Here is a 13,245-nt window from a genome sequence, read left to right as displayed (position 1 = left end):
CCAGTGGTGAACAACTTATCCCCTATCTTAAGGATAGGGGATAAGTTGCAGATCGCAGGGGGTCCGACTGCTGGGGCCCCCTGCGATCTCCTGTACGGAGCCCCGACAGCCCGCGGGAATGGGGCGTGTTGACCTCCGCACGAAGCGGCGGCCGACACGCCCCTCAATACAACTCTATGGCAGAGCCGAAGCGCTGCCTTCGGCAATCTCCGGCTCTGCCATTGAGATGTATTGAGGGGGCGTGTCGGCCGCCGCTTCGTGCGGGGGTCGACACCCGCTATCTTGCCGGAGAGCCAGGGCCCTGTACAGAGAGATCGCAGGGAGCCCCAGCGGTCGGACCCCCCGCGATCTCAAACTTATCCCCTATCCTTAGGATAGGGGATAAGTTTTTCACCACTGGACTACCCCTTTAAGGACCCAGCCATTTTACACCTTAGGACCCGGCCATTTTTTGAACATCTGACCACTGTCACTTTAAACATTAATAACTCTGGGATGCTTTTAGTTATCATTCTGATATTTTTTTTCGTGACATATTCTACTTTATTTTGGTGGTAAATTTTCGTCGTTACTTGCATTTCATGAAAATTTGGAAAATTTAGCATTTTTTTAACGTTGAAGCTCTCTACTTGCAAGGAAAATGGATATTCCCAATAAATTTTATTTTTATTCACAAATACAATGGGGGAGATTTATCAAAACCTGTCCAGAGGAAAAGTTACCCAGTTGCCCATAGCAACCAATCAGCTTGCTTCTTTCATTTTTAACAAGGCCTCTGCAAAATGAAAGAAGCAATCTGATTGGTTGCTATGGGCAACTGGGCAACTTTTCCTCTGCACAGGTTTTGATAAATCTCCCTCAATATATCCACTTTATGTTGGCATCATAAAATGGACATCTTTTTACTTTTTTTTTAAATTAGAGGGCTTCAAAGTAGAGCAGCAATTTTAAAAAATGTCATGAAAATTGCTAAATCTGAAGGGACATATGTTACAGAACTACAACTCCCAGCATGCCTGGGTAGTCTAGGCATGCTGAGAGTTGTAGTTTGGCAACATCTGGAAGGCTACCGTTTGGGCACCACTGTAACAGTGGTCACCAAACTGTGACCCTCCAGATGTTGCAAAACTACAACTCCCAGCATGCCCAGACAGCCTTTGGCTGTCTGGGCATGCTGGGAGTTGCAGTTTGGCCTTCCTAGTGGTTGCCACAGTAAAGATCACTGTACTTTCACTTTCCATCCCCCCCACCGTCGCTTCCCTACCTGAGCAAGGATCCAGCAGTCTCCAGCGACGATCAGCTGTTCCCAGGCATCTTCAGGTAAGGTACCTGTCCTCCATCTTCCTTCCACGATCCCCTCGACATCCAGGGGTGGCCAGAACTGTCCTGCTTTGCCATTGGTCAGAATCAATTCTGACTAATGGCAGGGGATAGGAGGAGATCGCAGCATTGCGACTTCACTTCTACCCTGCAAGATGATCAGGGCTGTCACTGACCGCTCCGATAATCACAATTTTCCGAGTGATCGGGTCACCAGAGACCCGATCAGCCCGGAATAGGAGAAAATCGTATGTCTGAATTGACATGCGATTTTCTGCGATCGCCGACATGGGGAGGTCCCGGGACCCCCCTCAGCATTTGCACGGCATGCCTGCTGAAGGATTTCAGCAGGCATGCCGTTCCAATCTCCGCCCAGTGAGCGGCAGAGACCGGAAAACGCCATGACGTACTCATACGTCATGGGTCCTTAAAGCCCAGGGTGCCGAGACGTATGCATACGTCATGAGTCCTTAAAGGATTAAATGTGACATGGCCCCCAAAAACTTTTTCAGAATAACTCACTCTCCAAAATCCCACTGTCGCTTCTTCCCTTCTGAGCCCTCTAGTGCACCCACAGAGCACTTGACATCCACATATGAGGTATTTCCTTACTCGAGAAAAATTGGGTTACACATTATTAGGAAGATTTCACTCCTTTTACCCCTTGTAAAAGTTCAAAAACTGGGTCTACAAGAACATGACAGTGTAAAAAATGAAGATTTTTAATTCTGCTATTCCTGTGAAACACCTAAAGGGTTAACACATTTTTTGAATGTCATTTTGAATACTTTGAGGGGTGCATTTTTTATAATGGGGTATTTCTTAAATGAAGGCCCTTCAAATCCACTTCAAAACTGAACTGGTCTCTAAAAAATTAGGATTTTGAAAATTTTGTGAAAAATTTGTGGAAGCCCTCTGCTGTCTTCCAAAAGTAAAAACATGTAAACTTTATGATACCAACATAAAGTAGACATATTGTATATGTGAATCAATATATAATTTATTTGGAATATTCATTTTCCTTATAAGCAGAGAGCTTCAAAGTAAAAAAAAATGCAAAATTTCCAATTTTTGGGAATTTTTCACCAAGAAATGATGCAAGTATCGACAAAATTTTACCACTAACATAAAGTAGAATATGTGACTAAAACAAAAAAATCTCGGAATCAGAATGAAAGGTAAAAGCATCCCAGAGTTATAAATGCTTAAATTGACAGTGGTCAGATGTGCAAAAAATGGTCTGGTCCTACACTGAAAATTGGCTGGTTCCTTAAAGGGGTATTCCGCCCCTAGACATTTTATCCCCTATCCAAAGGATAGGGGATAAGATGTCAGATCTCCGTGGTGCCGCTGCTGGGGACCCCTGGGATCATTACAGCACAGAGCAAGTTCGCTCTGCACGTAATGATGGGAAGTACAGGGGCCGGAGCATCGTTACATCATGGCTCCGCCCCTCGTGATGTCACGGCCCGCCCCTTTCAATACAAGTCTATGGGAGGGGGCGTGGCGGTCGTCACGCCCCCTCCCATAGACTTGCATTAAGGGGACGGGCCGTGAAGTCACGAGGGGCGGAGCCATGACGTCACGCTGCTTCGTCCCCCGTATCGCCCGTCATTACGCACAGAGCGAACTCGCTCTGTGCTGTAATGATAGCGCGGTGCCGCAGTGGGGATCCCGGGGGTCCCCAGCAGCGGGACCACGGCGATCTGACATTTTATCCCCTATCCTTTGGATAGGGGATAAAATGTCTAGGGGCGGAATACCCCTTTAAGGGGTTAAACGGGTACTCCAGTGGAAAACTTTTTTTTTTCTTTTTTTAAATCAACTGGTGTCAGAAAGTTAAACAGATTTGTAAATTACTTCTATTAAAAAATCTTAATTCTTCCAGTACTTATGAGCTGCTGAAAACTACAGAGGAAATTCTTTTTTTTTGGAACACAGAGCTCTCTGCTGACATCACGAGCACAGTCCTCTCTGCTGACATCTCTGTCCATTTTAGGAACTGAAGCAGAGAGCACTGGGCTCGTGATGTCAGCAGAGAGAACTGTGTTCCAAAAAGAGAAGAATTTCCTCTGTAGTATTCAGCAGCTCATAAGTACTGGAAAGATTAAGATTTTTTAATAGAAGAAATTTACAAATTTGTTTAACTTTCTGGCACCAGTTGATTTAAGAAAAAAAAAAAAAAAAAACTTTTTCCACCTGAGTACCACTTTAACCCCTTAAGGACTGAGCCCTTTTTCACCTTAAGGACTCGGCCATTTTTTGCAAATCTGACCACTGTCACTTTAAACAATAATAACTCTGGAATGCTTTTAGTTATCATTCTGATTCCGAGAATGTTTTTTCGTGACATATTCTATTTTAACTTAGTGGTAAAATTTTTTGGTAACTGGCATCCTTTCTTGGTGAAAAATCCCAAAATTTGATGAAAAATTTGAAAATTTTGCATTTTTCTAACTTTGAAGCTCTCTGCTTGTAAGGAAAATGGATATTCCAAATAATTTTTTTTAATTCACATATACAATATGTCTACTTTATGTTTGCATCATAAAATTGATGAGTTTTTACTTTTGGAAGACACCAGAGGGCTTCAAAGTTCCGCAGCAATTTTCCAATTTTTCACAAAATTTTGAAACTCTCTTTTTTTCAGGGACCAGTTCAGGTTTGAAGTGGATTTGAAGGGTCTTCATATTAGAAATACCCCATAAATGACCCCATTATAAAAACTGCACCCCCCAAAGTATTCAAAATGACATTCAGTAAGCGTTTTAACCCTTTAGGGGTTTCACAGGAATAGCAGCAAAGTGAAGGAGAAAATTCACAATCTTCATTTTTTACACTCGCATGTTCTTGTAGACCCAATTTTAGAAATTTTGCAAGGGGTAAAAAGGAGAAAATTTTTACTTGTATTTGAAACCCAATTTCTCTCGAGTAAGCACATACCTCATATGTCTATGTTAATTGTTCGGCGGGCGCAGTAGAGGGCTCAGAAGGGAAGGAGCGTCAAATGTTTTTGGGGGGGCATGTCACCTTTAGGAAGCACCTATGGTGCCAGAACAGCAAAAAACCCCACATGGCATACCATTTTGGAAACTAGACCCCTCGGGGAACGTAACAAGGGGTAATGTGAACCTTAATACCCCACAGGTGATTCATGACTTTTGCATATGTAAAAAAAAAAATAATTTTTTACCTAAAATGCTTGGTTTCCCTAAAGTTTTACATTTTTAAAAAGGGTAATAGCAGAAAATACCCCCCAAAATTTGAAGCCCAATTTCTCCCGATTCAGAAAACACCCCATATGGGGGTGAAAAGTGCTCTGCTGGCGCACTACAGGTCTCAGAAGAGAAGGAGTCACATTTGGCTTTTTAGAAGGAAATTTTGCTCTGGGGGCATGCCGCATTTAGGAAGCCCCTATGGTGCCAGGACAGCAAAAAAAAAAAACACATGGCATACCATTTTGCAAACTAGACCCCTCGGGGAACGTAACAAGGGGTAAAGGGAACCTTAATACCCTACAGGTGTTTCACGACTTTTGCATATGTAAAAAAAAAAAAAAAAATTTACCTAAAATGCTTGGTTTCCCAAAAAATTTACATTTATACAAAGGCTTAAAGCAGAAAATACCCCCCAAAATTTGAAGCCCAATTTCTCCCGATTCAGAAAACACCCCATAAGGGGGTGAAAAGTGCTCTGCTGGCGCACTACAGGTCTCAGAAGAGAAGGAGTCACATTTGGCTTTTTGAAAGCAAATTTTGCTCTGGGGGCATGCCGCATTTAGGAAGCCCCTATGGTGCCAGGACAACAAAAAAAAACCCACATGGCATACCATTTTGGAAAATAGAGCCCTCGGGAATGTAACAAGGGGTTAAGTGAACCTTAATACCCCACAGGCGTTTCACGACTATTGCATATGTAAAAAAATATATATTTTTTTTTACCTAAAATGCTTCTTTTCCCAAAAATGTTACATTTTTAAAAAGGGTAAAAGCAGAAAATACCCCCCAAAATTTTTAACACAATTTCTCCCGAGTACGGCGATACCCCATATGTGACCCTTAACTGTTGCCTTGAAATACGACAGGGCTCCAAAGTGAGAGCGCCATGCGCATTTGAGGCCTAAATTAGGGATTGCATACGGGTGGACATTGGGAATCACTGGCGTAGAATTCCCCTAACAGGGTGCCTCCAGCTGTTGTAAAACTCCCAGCATGCCTGGACAGTCAACGGCTGTCCGACAATACTGGGAGTTGTTGTTTTGCAACAGCTGGAGGCTCCGTTTTGGAAACCGTGGCGTACCAGACGTTTTTCATTTTTATTGGGGAGGGGGGCTGTGTATGTGTATATGTAGTGTTTTTTACTTTTTATTTTATTTTTTGTTAGTGTAGTGTTTTTAGGGTACAGTCGCACGGGCGGGGGTTCACAGTAGTTTCTCGCTGGCAGTTTGAGCTGTTGCAGAAAATTTGCTGCAGCTCAAACTTGCAGCCCGATACTTACTGTAAGCCTCCGCCCATGTGAGTGTACCCTGTACATTCACATTGGGGGGGGGGGGCATCCAGCTGTTGCAAAACTACAACTCCCAGCATGCGCTGACAGACTGTACAAGCTGAGAGTTTTAGTTTTGCAACAGCTGTAGGCACACTGGTTATGTATCACTGAGTTTGTGACCTTACTCAGTGTTTCAAAACCAGTGTGCCTCCAGCTGTTGCAAAACTACAACTCCCAGCATGTACGGTGCATGGTGTAAGGTGACTGCTGGGAGTTGTAGTTTGCAACAGCTGGAGGCACACCGGTCGTGAAACACTGAGTTAGGTAAAAAAAAAAAAATGGGTTTCACAACCAGTGTGCCTTCAGCTGTTGCAAAACTACAACTCTCAGCAGTCACCAACAGCCAATGGGCATGCTGGGAGTTGTAGTTATGCAACCAGCAGATGCACCACTACAACTCCCAGCATGCACTTTAGCTGTTTGTGCAAGCTGGGAGTTGTAGTTATACAACAGCTGAAGGTACACTTTTCCATAGAAAAATGTGCCTCCAGCTGTTGCATAACCATAAGTCCCAGCATGCCCATAAGGCCCTTTTTGCATGCTGGGAGCTGTTGCTAAGCAACAGCAGGAGGCTGTAACTCACCTCCTGCTGCTGCTCCATCGCAGGACTGTCCCTCGCCGCCGCCGTCGCTCCTGGGGCCCCGATCCCAACATGGACGCCGGGGATCGGGGTCCAAAGCACCCGGGGTCGTCTTCCCGCACCCGCTCACGCCCTCCGGAAGAGGGGCGGAGCGGGTGCGGGAGTAACACCCGCAGCAGGCGCCCTGATTGGTCGGCCTGTAATCCGGCCGACGAATCAGGGCGATCGTGAGGTGGCACCAGTGCCACCTCACCCCTGCAGGCTCTGGCTGTTCGGGGCCGTCAGAGACGGCCCCGAACAGCCAGTAATTCCGGGTCACTGGAGACCCAATTGACCCGAAATCGCCGCAGATCGCTGGACTGAATTGTCCAGCGATCTGCGGCGATCGCCGACATGGGGGGGCATAATGACCCCCCTGGGCGATATGCCAGGGTGCCTGCTGAACGATTTCAGCAGGCATCCGGCTCCGGTCCCCAACCGGCTAGCGGTGGGGACCGGAATTCCCACGGGCGTATGGATACGCCCTGTGTCCTTAAGGACTCTGAATGCAGGGCGTATCCATACGCCCTGCGTCTTTAAGAGGTTAAGGACCAGGCCAATTTTCACTGTAGGACACGGCCATTTTTTGCACATCTGACCACTGTCACTTTAAACATTAATAACTCTGGGATGCTTTTACCTTTCATTCTGATTCCCGAGATAGTTTTTTCGTGAGATATTCTACTTTATGTTAGTGGTAAAAAAATGTTGATACTTGCATCATTTCTTGGTGAAAAATTCCCAAATTTTATGAAAAAATTGAAAATTTTGCATTTTTTTTTACTTTGAAGCTCTCTGCTTATAAGGAAAACGAATATTCCAAATAAATTATATATTGATTCGCAAATACAAAATGTCTACTTTATGTTTCCATCATAAAGTTGACATGTTTTTACTTTTGGAAGACATCAGAGGGCTTCAAAGTATAGCAGCAATTTTCAGATTTTTCACAAAATTTTCAAAATCGAAATTTTTCAGGGACCAGTTCAGGTTTGAAGTGGATTTGAAGGGTCTTCTTATTAGAAATACCCTATAAATTACCCCATTATAAAAACTACACCCCCAAAGTATTCAAAATGACATTCAAAAGGTTTGTTAACCCTTTAGGTGTTTCACAGGAATAGCAGCAAATTGAAGGAGAAAATTCTAAATCTTCATTTTTTACACTTGCATGTTCTTGTAGACCCAGTTATTGAATTTTTACAAGGGGTAAAAGGAGAGAAATCTTCCTAAAATGTGTAACCCAATTTCTCTCGAGTAAGAAAATACCTCATATTTGTATGTCAAGTATTCAGCGGGCACAGTAGAGGGCTCAGAAGGGAAGGAGCGACAATGGGATTTTGGAGAGTGAGTTTTTCTGAAATGGTTTTTGGGGGGCATGTCACATTTAGGAAGCCCCTATGCTGCCAGAACAGAAAAAAAAAAAAAAAAAAACACATGGCATACTATTTTGGAAACTACACCCCTCAAGGCACGTAACAAGGGGTCCAGTGAGCTTTAACATCCCACAGGTGTTTGATGACTTTTCGTTAAAGTTGGATATGAAAACGATATTTTTTTTTTTTCTCACTAAAATGCTAGTTTTCCCTCAAATGTAAAATTTTTACAAGGGGTAATAGGACAAAATGCCCCCCAAAATTTGAAACCCCATCTCTTGTGAGTATGGAAATACCCCATGTGTGGACGTCAAGTGCTCTGCTGGCGCACTACAATGCTCAGAAGAGAAGGAGCGCCATTGAGCTTTTGAGAAAAAAATTGTTTGTAATGGAAGTCAGGGGCCATGTGCATTTACAAAGCCCCCCGTGGGGCCAGAACAGTGGACCCCCCCCCCCCCACATTTGACCCTATTTTGGAAACTACACCCCTCACAGAATTTAATAAGGGGTGAAGTGAGTATTTACACCCCACTGGCGTTTGACAGATGTTTGGAACAGTGGGCTGTGCAAATGAAAAATTACATTTTTTCATTTTCATGTACCACTGTTCCAAAAATCTGTCAGACACCAGTGGGGCGTAAAAGCTCACTGTACCCCTTATTACATTCCGTGAGGGGTGTAGTTTCCAAAATGGGATCACATGTGGGTATTAATTTTTTTGCGTTTATGTCAGAACCACTGGAAAATCGGCCACCCCTGTGCAAATCATCAATTTAGGCCTCAAATGTACATGGTGCGCTCTCACTCTTGAGCCTTGTTGTGCGTCCGCAGAGCATTTTACGACCACACATGGGGTATTTCTGTACTCAGGAGAAATTGCGTTACAAATTTTAGGGGTCTTTTTTTCCTTTTAACGCTTGTGAAAATAAAAAGTATGGGGCAATACGTTTTAAATTTTTATTGGGGGGGGGGGGCAGTGTAAGGGGTGTATATGTAGTGTTTTACTCTTTATTATGTGTTAGTGTAGTGTAGTGTAGTGTTTTTAGGGTACATTCACACTAGTGTGTTACAGTGAGTTTCCCTCTAGGAGTTTGCACTGCGGCAAAAAATTTGCCGCAGCCCAAACTTGAAGCAATAAACTTACTGTAAACCTGTCCGTGTGAATGTACCCTGTACATTCACATGGGGGGGGGGGGGGGGGCAAACCTCCAGCTGTTTCAAAACTACAGCTCCCAGCATGCACTGACAGACCGTGCATGCTGGGAGTTGTAATTTTGCAACAGCTGAAGGCACACTGGTTGGAAAACCTTCAGTTAGGTTCTGTTATCTAACTCAGTATTTTCCAACCAGTGTGCCTCCAGCTGTTGCAAAACTACAACTCCCAGCATGTACTGATCACCAAAGGGCATGCTGGGAGATGTAGTTATGCAACAGCTGGAGGTACCCAACTACAACTCCCAGCATGCCGAGACAGCTGTTTGGGCATGCTGGGATTTGCAGTTTTGCAACATCTGGAGGGCTACAGTTTTAGAGACCACTGCAAAGTGATCTCCAAACTGTGGTCCTCCAGCTGTTGCAAAACTAAAAATCCCAGCATGCCCGGACAGCAAACAGCTGTTTGGGCATGCTAGGAGTTGTAGTTTTGCAAGATCTGGAGGGATACAGTTTAGAGACCACTAGATAGTGGTCTCAAACTGTAGCCCTCCAGCTGTTGCAAAACTACATATTCCAGTATGCCCAAACAGCTGTCTGGGCATGCTGGGAGTTGTAGTTTTGCAACATCTGGAGGGCTACAGTTAGAGACCACTATCTAGTGGTCTCAGACTGTACCCTCCAGATTTCGCTAGGCAACTCACCGGCTTCCGTAGGATCCAACCGCTCGACGTCGCCGCCCGCCGATCTCCGTCGCCACCCGCTGATCTCCGTCGCCCGCAGCCTCCGGATCGGTAAGTGGATCTTCGGCGCCAGTCCTTGTCGGGTTTCCCCGTCCTGCCCCGCCTATTGTGGGTGGGCAGGACGGGGAAAACGAAAGTTAACCCCCTGCCCCCGATCTGCTATTGGTGGTCGCGTCTAGCCCACCAATAGCAGGGATAGGAGGGGTGGCACCCCTGCCACCTCACTCCTATCCCTTCAGGGGGATTGTGGGTGTCATGGACACCCACGATCCCCCTTCTATTTCGGGTCACCATAGACCCGTAATGACTTGGAATCGCAAGTGTGAATTCACTTGCGATTTGCCGCAATCGCCGACATGGGGGGTATAATGACCCCCCTGGGCCTTTGTACGGGATGCCTGCTGAATGATTTCAGCAGGCATCCCGGTCCGATCCCCGCCCGGTGCGCGGCGGGGGCCGGAATTCTCCATGACGTACGCGTATGTCATGGGTCCTTAAGTACCAGGGTGTCATGACGTAGGCGTACGTCAAGGGTCCTTAAGGGGTTAAGAACACTTATGCCGCAGGATATGGGATAAAGTGTCTGATCATGAATGCTGGGACCCCCCACGATCTCCTTTAAGGGGCCCCGGCAATGCCTGTACCCTGTACAGGAGATTGCGGGGGTCCCAGCGTTCGGACCCCTCGTGATCAGACACTTATCCCCTATCTGCATTATAGGGGATAAGTGTTATATAATGCAGATCTCCTTTAAAGGAATTCCAAAGCAGTCAACCCAGATATAAATCTTTAACAATGGTAATACTTCTGTTGTGTATGTAATTTAATAAAATTTCAATTGTATGAAAGAATTAGATTTGAATGGAAACACAAGCTGCTATTAGGTTTGGTTCCGACCGTTATCTTTTTGCCTTGCCTTAATGTTATGGCATTTGGACAGCAGCTTAAAAGGGGTACTCTGGTGGAAAACTATTTTTTCCAAATCAACTGGTGCCAAAAACTTACAAAACACAGATTAGTAAAAAAAAAAAAAAAAAGACTTCTATTTAAAAATCTTAAGCATTCCAGTACTTTGCTGTATGCTGCAAAAGAAGTTGTGTAGTTCTTTTCTGTCTGAGCACAGTGCTTGCTCTCTGCTGACACCTCTGTCCAGAACTTGAACAAATAAATACTCAGAGAAAGCCTCTCCTGCTCTGGAAAGTTCAATCTGACCACAGTGCTCTCTGCTGACACCTCTGTATGTGTCAGGAAAAGAACTCCACAACTTCCCCTGGAGCATACAGCAGCTGATAAGTACTGGAAGGGTTAAGATTTTTTAACTAGAAGTAATTTAAAAATCTAAATAAAATAGGAGTACGCGCTGGGTAAAATAGCAAGAGAGCAATGCATGAGAAAGAAATAGTGGCCTACCTTCCACCTAGTAGTGCTTCAGTAATGGCAGTGATGCTCTGAAATATGAGTATAATATATTAAAAATAGTCGCAAATAGCTACTGAATAGATAAGGTAATATATTACATATGGATATACCTGATATAAAAATGCCATATAAAATGAACAATCGGTTGAGTGGTTTACCTAGCAGCAATAAGACGAATCCTTCCTTTGATGTAGTGGGCCCGTTTTAGGGGTGCTCCAGCACTGCAATTGTGTTAAACAATAAGCTTATTAAAGTCTTGGATATGCGGGGATACATCGCTTCCCTGGTGAAAAAGGTACCTGATGTCTCCTGAAGATCGGGATGGTCTCCCTCCAAAGAGGTGATATTCGAACGGGGTAGCGGGAGAACGCTCCGGCCAGTAGCGTCTCGACCAGCTAGCGTCCTAGTTGCAAGTGGCTCGATGGTATGAGCGTATGATAGTGACATCACTATAGGGGCACAGAGAGTCCACAAAGCTATCAACGCGTTTTGGAAACACAGCGGATTTCCTTCGTCGGGATACACTATGTGGGTGTGTGGCCAGTATTTGTAGGAGAACCCGAGCTGGGAATTAACCCTATGTTCGTTCATCTGGGTGAGTGACCATTACGATCTATATGTGATTTAGCGCTATAGAATTAGTGATGCAATACTTTTAGAGCAAGAAGCCAAATAGTTCCATCTCCTCATTAAGTCCAAAGGGGGACATAGAGTTCAGATTGAAATCCATTGGCTTTCCGATGGGGACAGTTGTGCAATAAAATTACCCCCTCGCCAGTGTGGAGCAATTTTTTCCAAGCCTATGGCCAAGCCTTTTCTATGGCCCCCTTTGGACTTAATGAGGAGATGGAACTATTTGGCTTCTTGCTCTAAAAGTATTGCATCACTAATTCTATAGCGCTAAATCACATATAGATCATAATGGTCACTCACCCAGATGAACGAACATAGGGTTAATTCCCAGCTCGGGATCTCCTACAAATACTGGCCACACACCCACATAGTGTATCCCGACGAAGGAAATCCGCTGTGCTTCCGAAACGCGTTGATAGCTTTGTGGACTCTCTGTGCCCCTATAGTGACGTCACTATCATACGCTCATACCATCGAGCCACTTTCAATGAGGACGCTAGCTGGTCGAGACGCTACTGGCCGGAGCGTTCTCCCGCTACTCCGTTCGAAGATCACCTCCTTGGAGGGAGACCATCCCGATCTTCAGGAGACATCAGGTACCTTTTTCACCAGGGAAGCGATGTATCCCCGCATATCCAAGACTTTAATAAGCTTGTTGTTTAACACAATTGCAGCGCTGGGGCACCCCTAAAACGGGCCCACTACATCAAAGGAAGGATTCATCTTATTGCTGCTAGATAAACCACTCAACCGATTGTTCATTTTATATGGCATTTTTATATCAGGTATCTCCATATGTAATATATTACCTTATCTATTCAGTAGCTATTTGCGACTATTTTTAATATATTATACTCATATTTCAGAGCATCACTGCCATTACTGAAGCACTACTAGGTGGAAGGTAGGCCACTATTTCTTTCTCATGCATTGCTCTCTTGCTATTTTACCCAGCGCGTACTCCTATTTTATTTAGATTTTATTATTCATCTATTGGGCGCTTTACAGGGAAGCGCACCGGAGTAACGCAGCAGGGACTATAGCCCACAGTACCCTGCAGCGTGGTTGATATATTTATTTGTTTATGTATTAGTGTATAATTTACAAATCTGTTTAACTTTTTGGCACCAGTTGATAAGAACATTTTTTTCCACTAGAGTACCCCTTTAACCTGATTGATGTAATGCACACCTCCTTGAACTTGGCCTTCACAACACAAAATGTTGCCTTGTTGGAAGATACAGTTACTAAAAAATAAGTCATTTAAAATGCAACTGAGGCTGGGTTTACATTAGCGTAATATGCATGCTTTTTTGTATCTGAATTCCCATCACATGTCCCAACTCAATTGCAGGTCTGATGACCCAAACCGATATCAGTTTGGGTCATCAGACCTTCAGTCTGGGTGGGACTTGCAACCATAATACGGACACAG

At 44.5% G+C, this 13,245-nt stretch overlaps 1 protein-coding gene across 2 annotated transcripts in view; it reads right to left on the bottom strand.

Annotated features, from left to right (window-relative positions):
* Positions 1–13,245, bottom strand: part of DGKQ (diacylglycerol kinase theta) — a 200,338-nt gene that overhangs the window by 7,924 nt on the left and 179,169 nt on the right. The window lies entirely within an intron of this gene.

This window comes from Hyla sarda, chromosome 1 (genome assembly GCF_029499605.1).
Source record: "Hyla sarda isolate aHylSar1 chromosome 1, aHylSar1.hap1, whole genome shotgun sequence".
In the NCBI taxonomy this organism is placed as follows: Eukaryota; Metazoa; Chordata; class Amphibia; order Anura; family Hylidae; genus Hyla; species Hyla sarda.
Note: the sequence above shows the minus strand (reverse complement) of the source record. Positions and strands in the feature narration are given on the sequence as shown.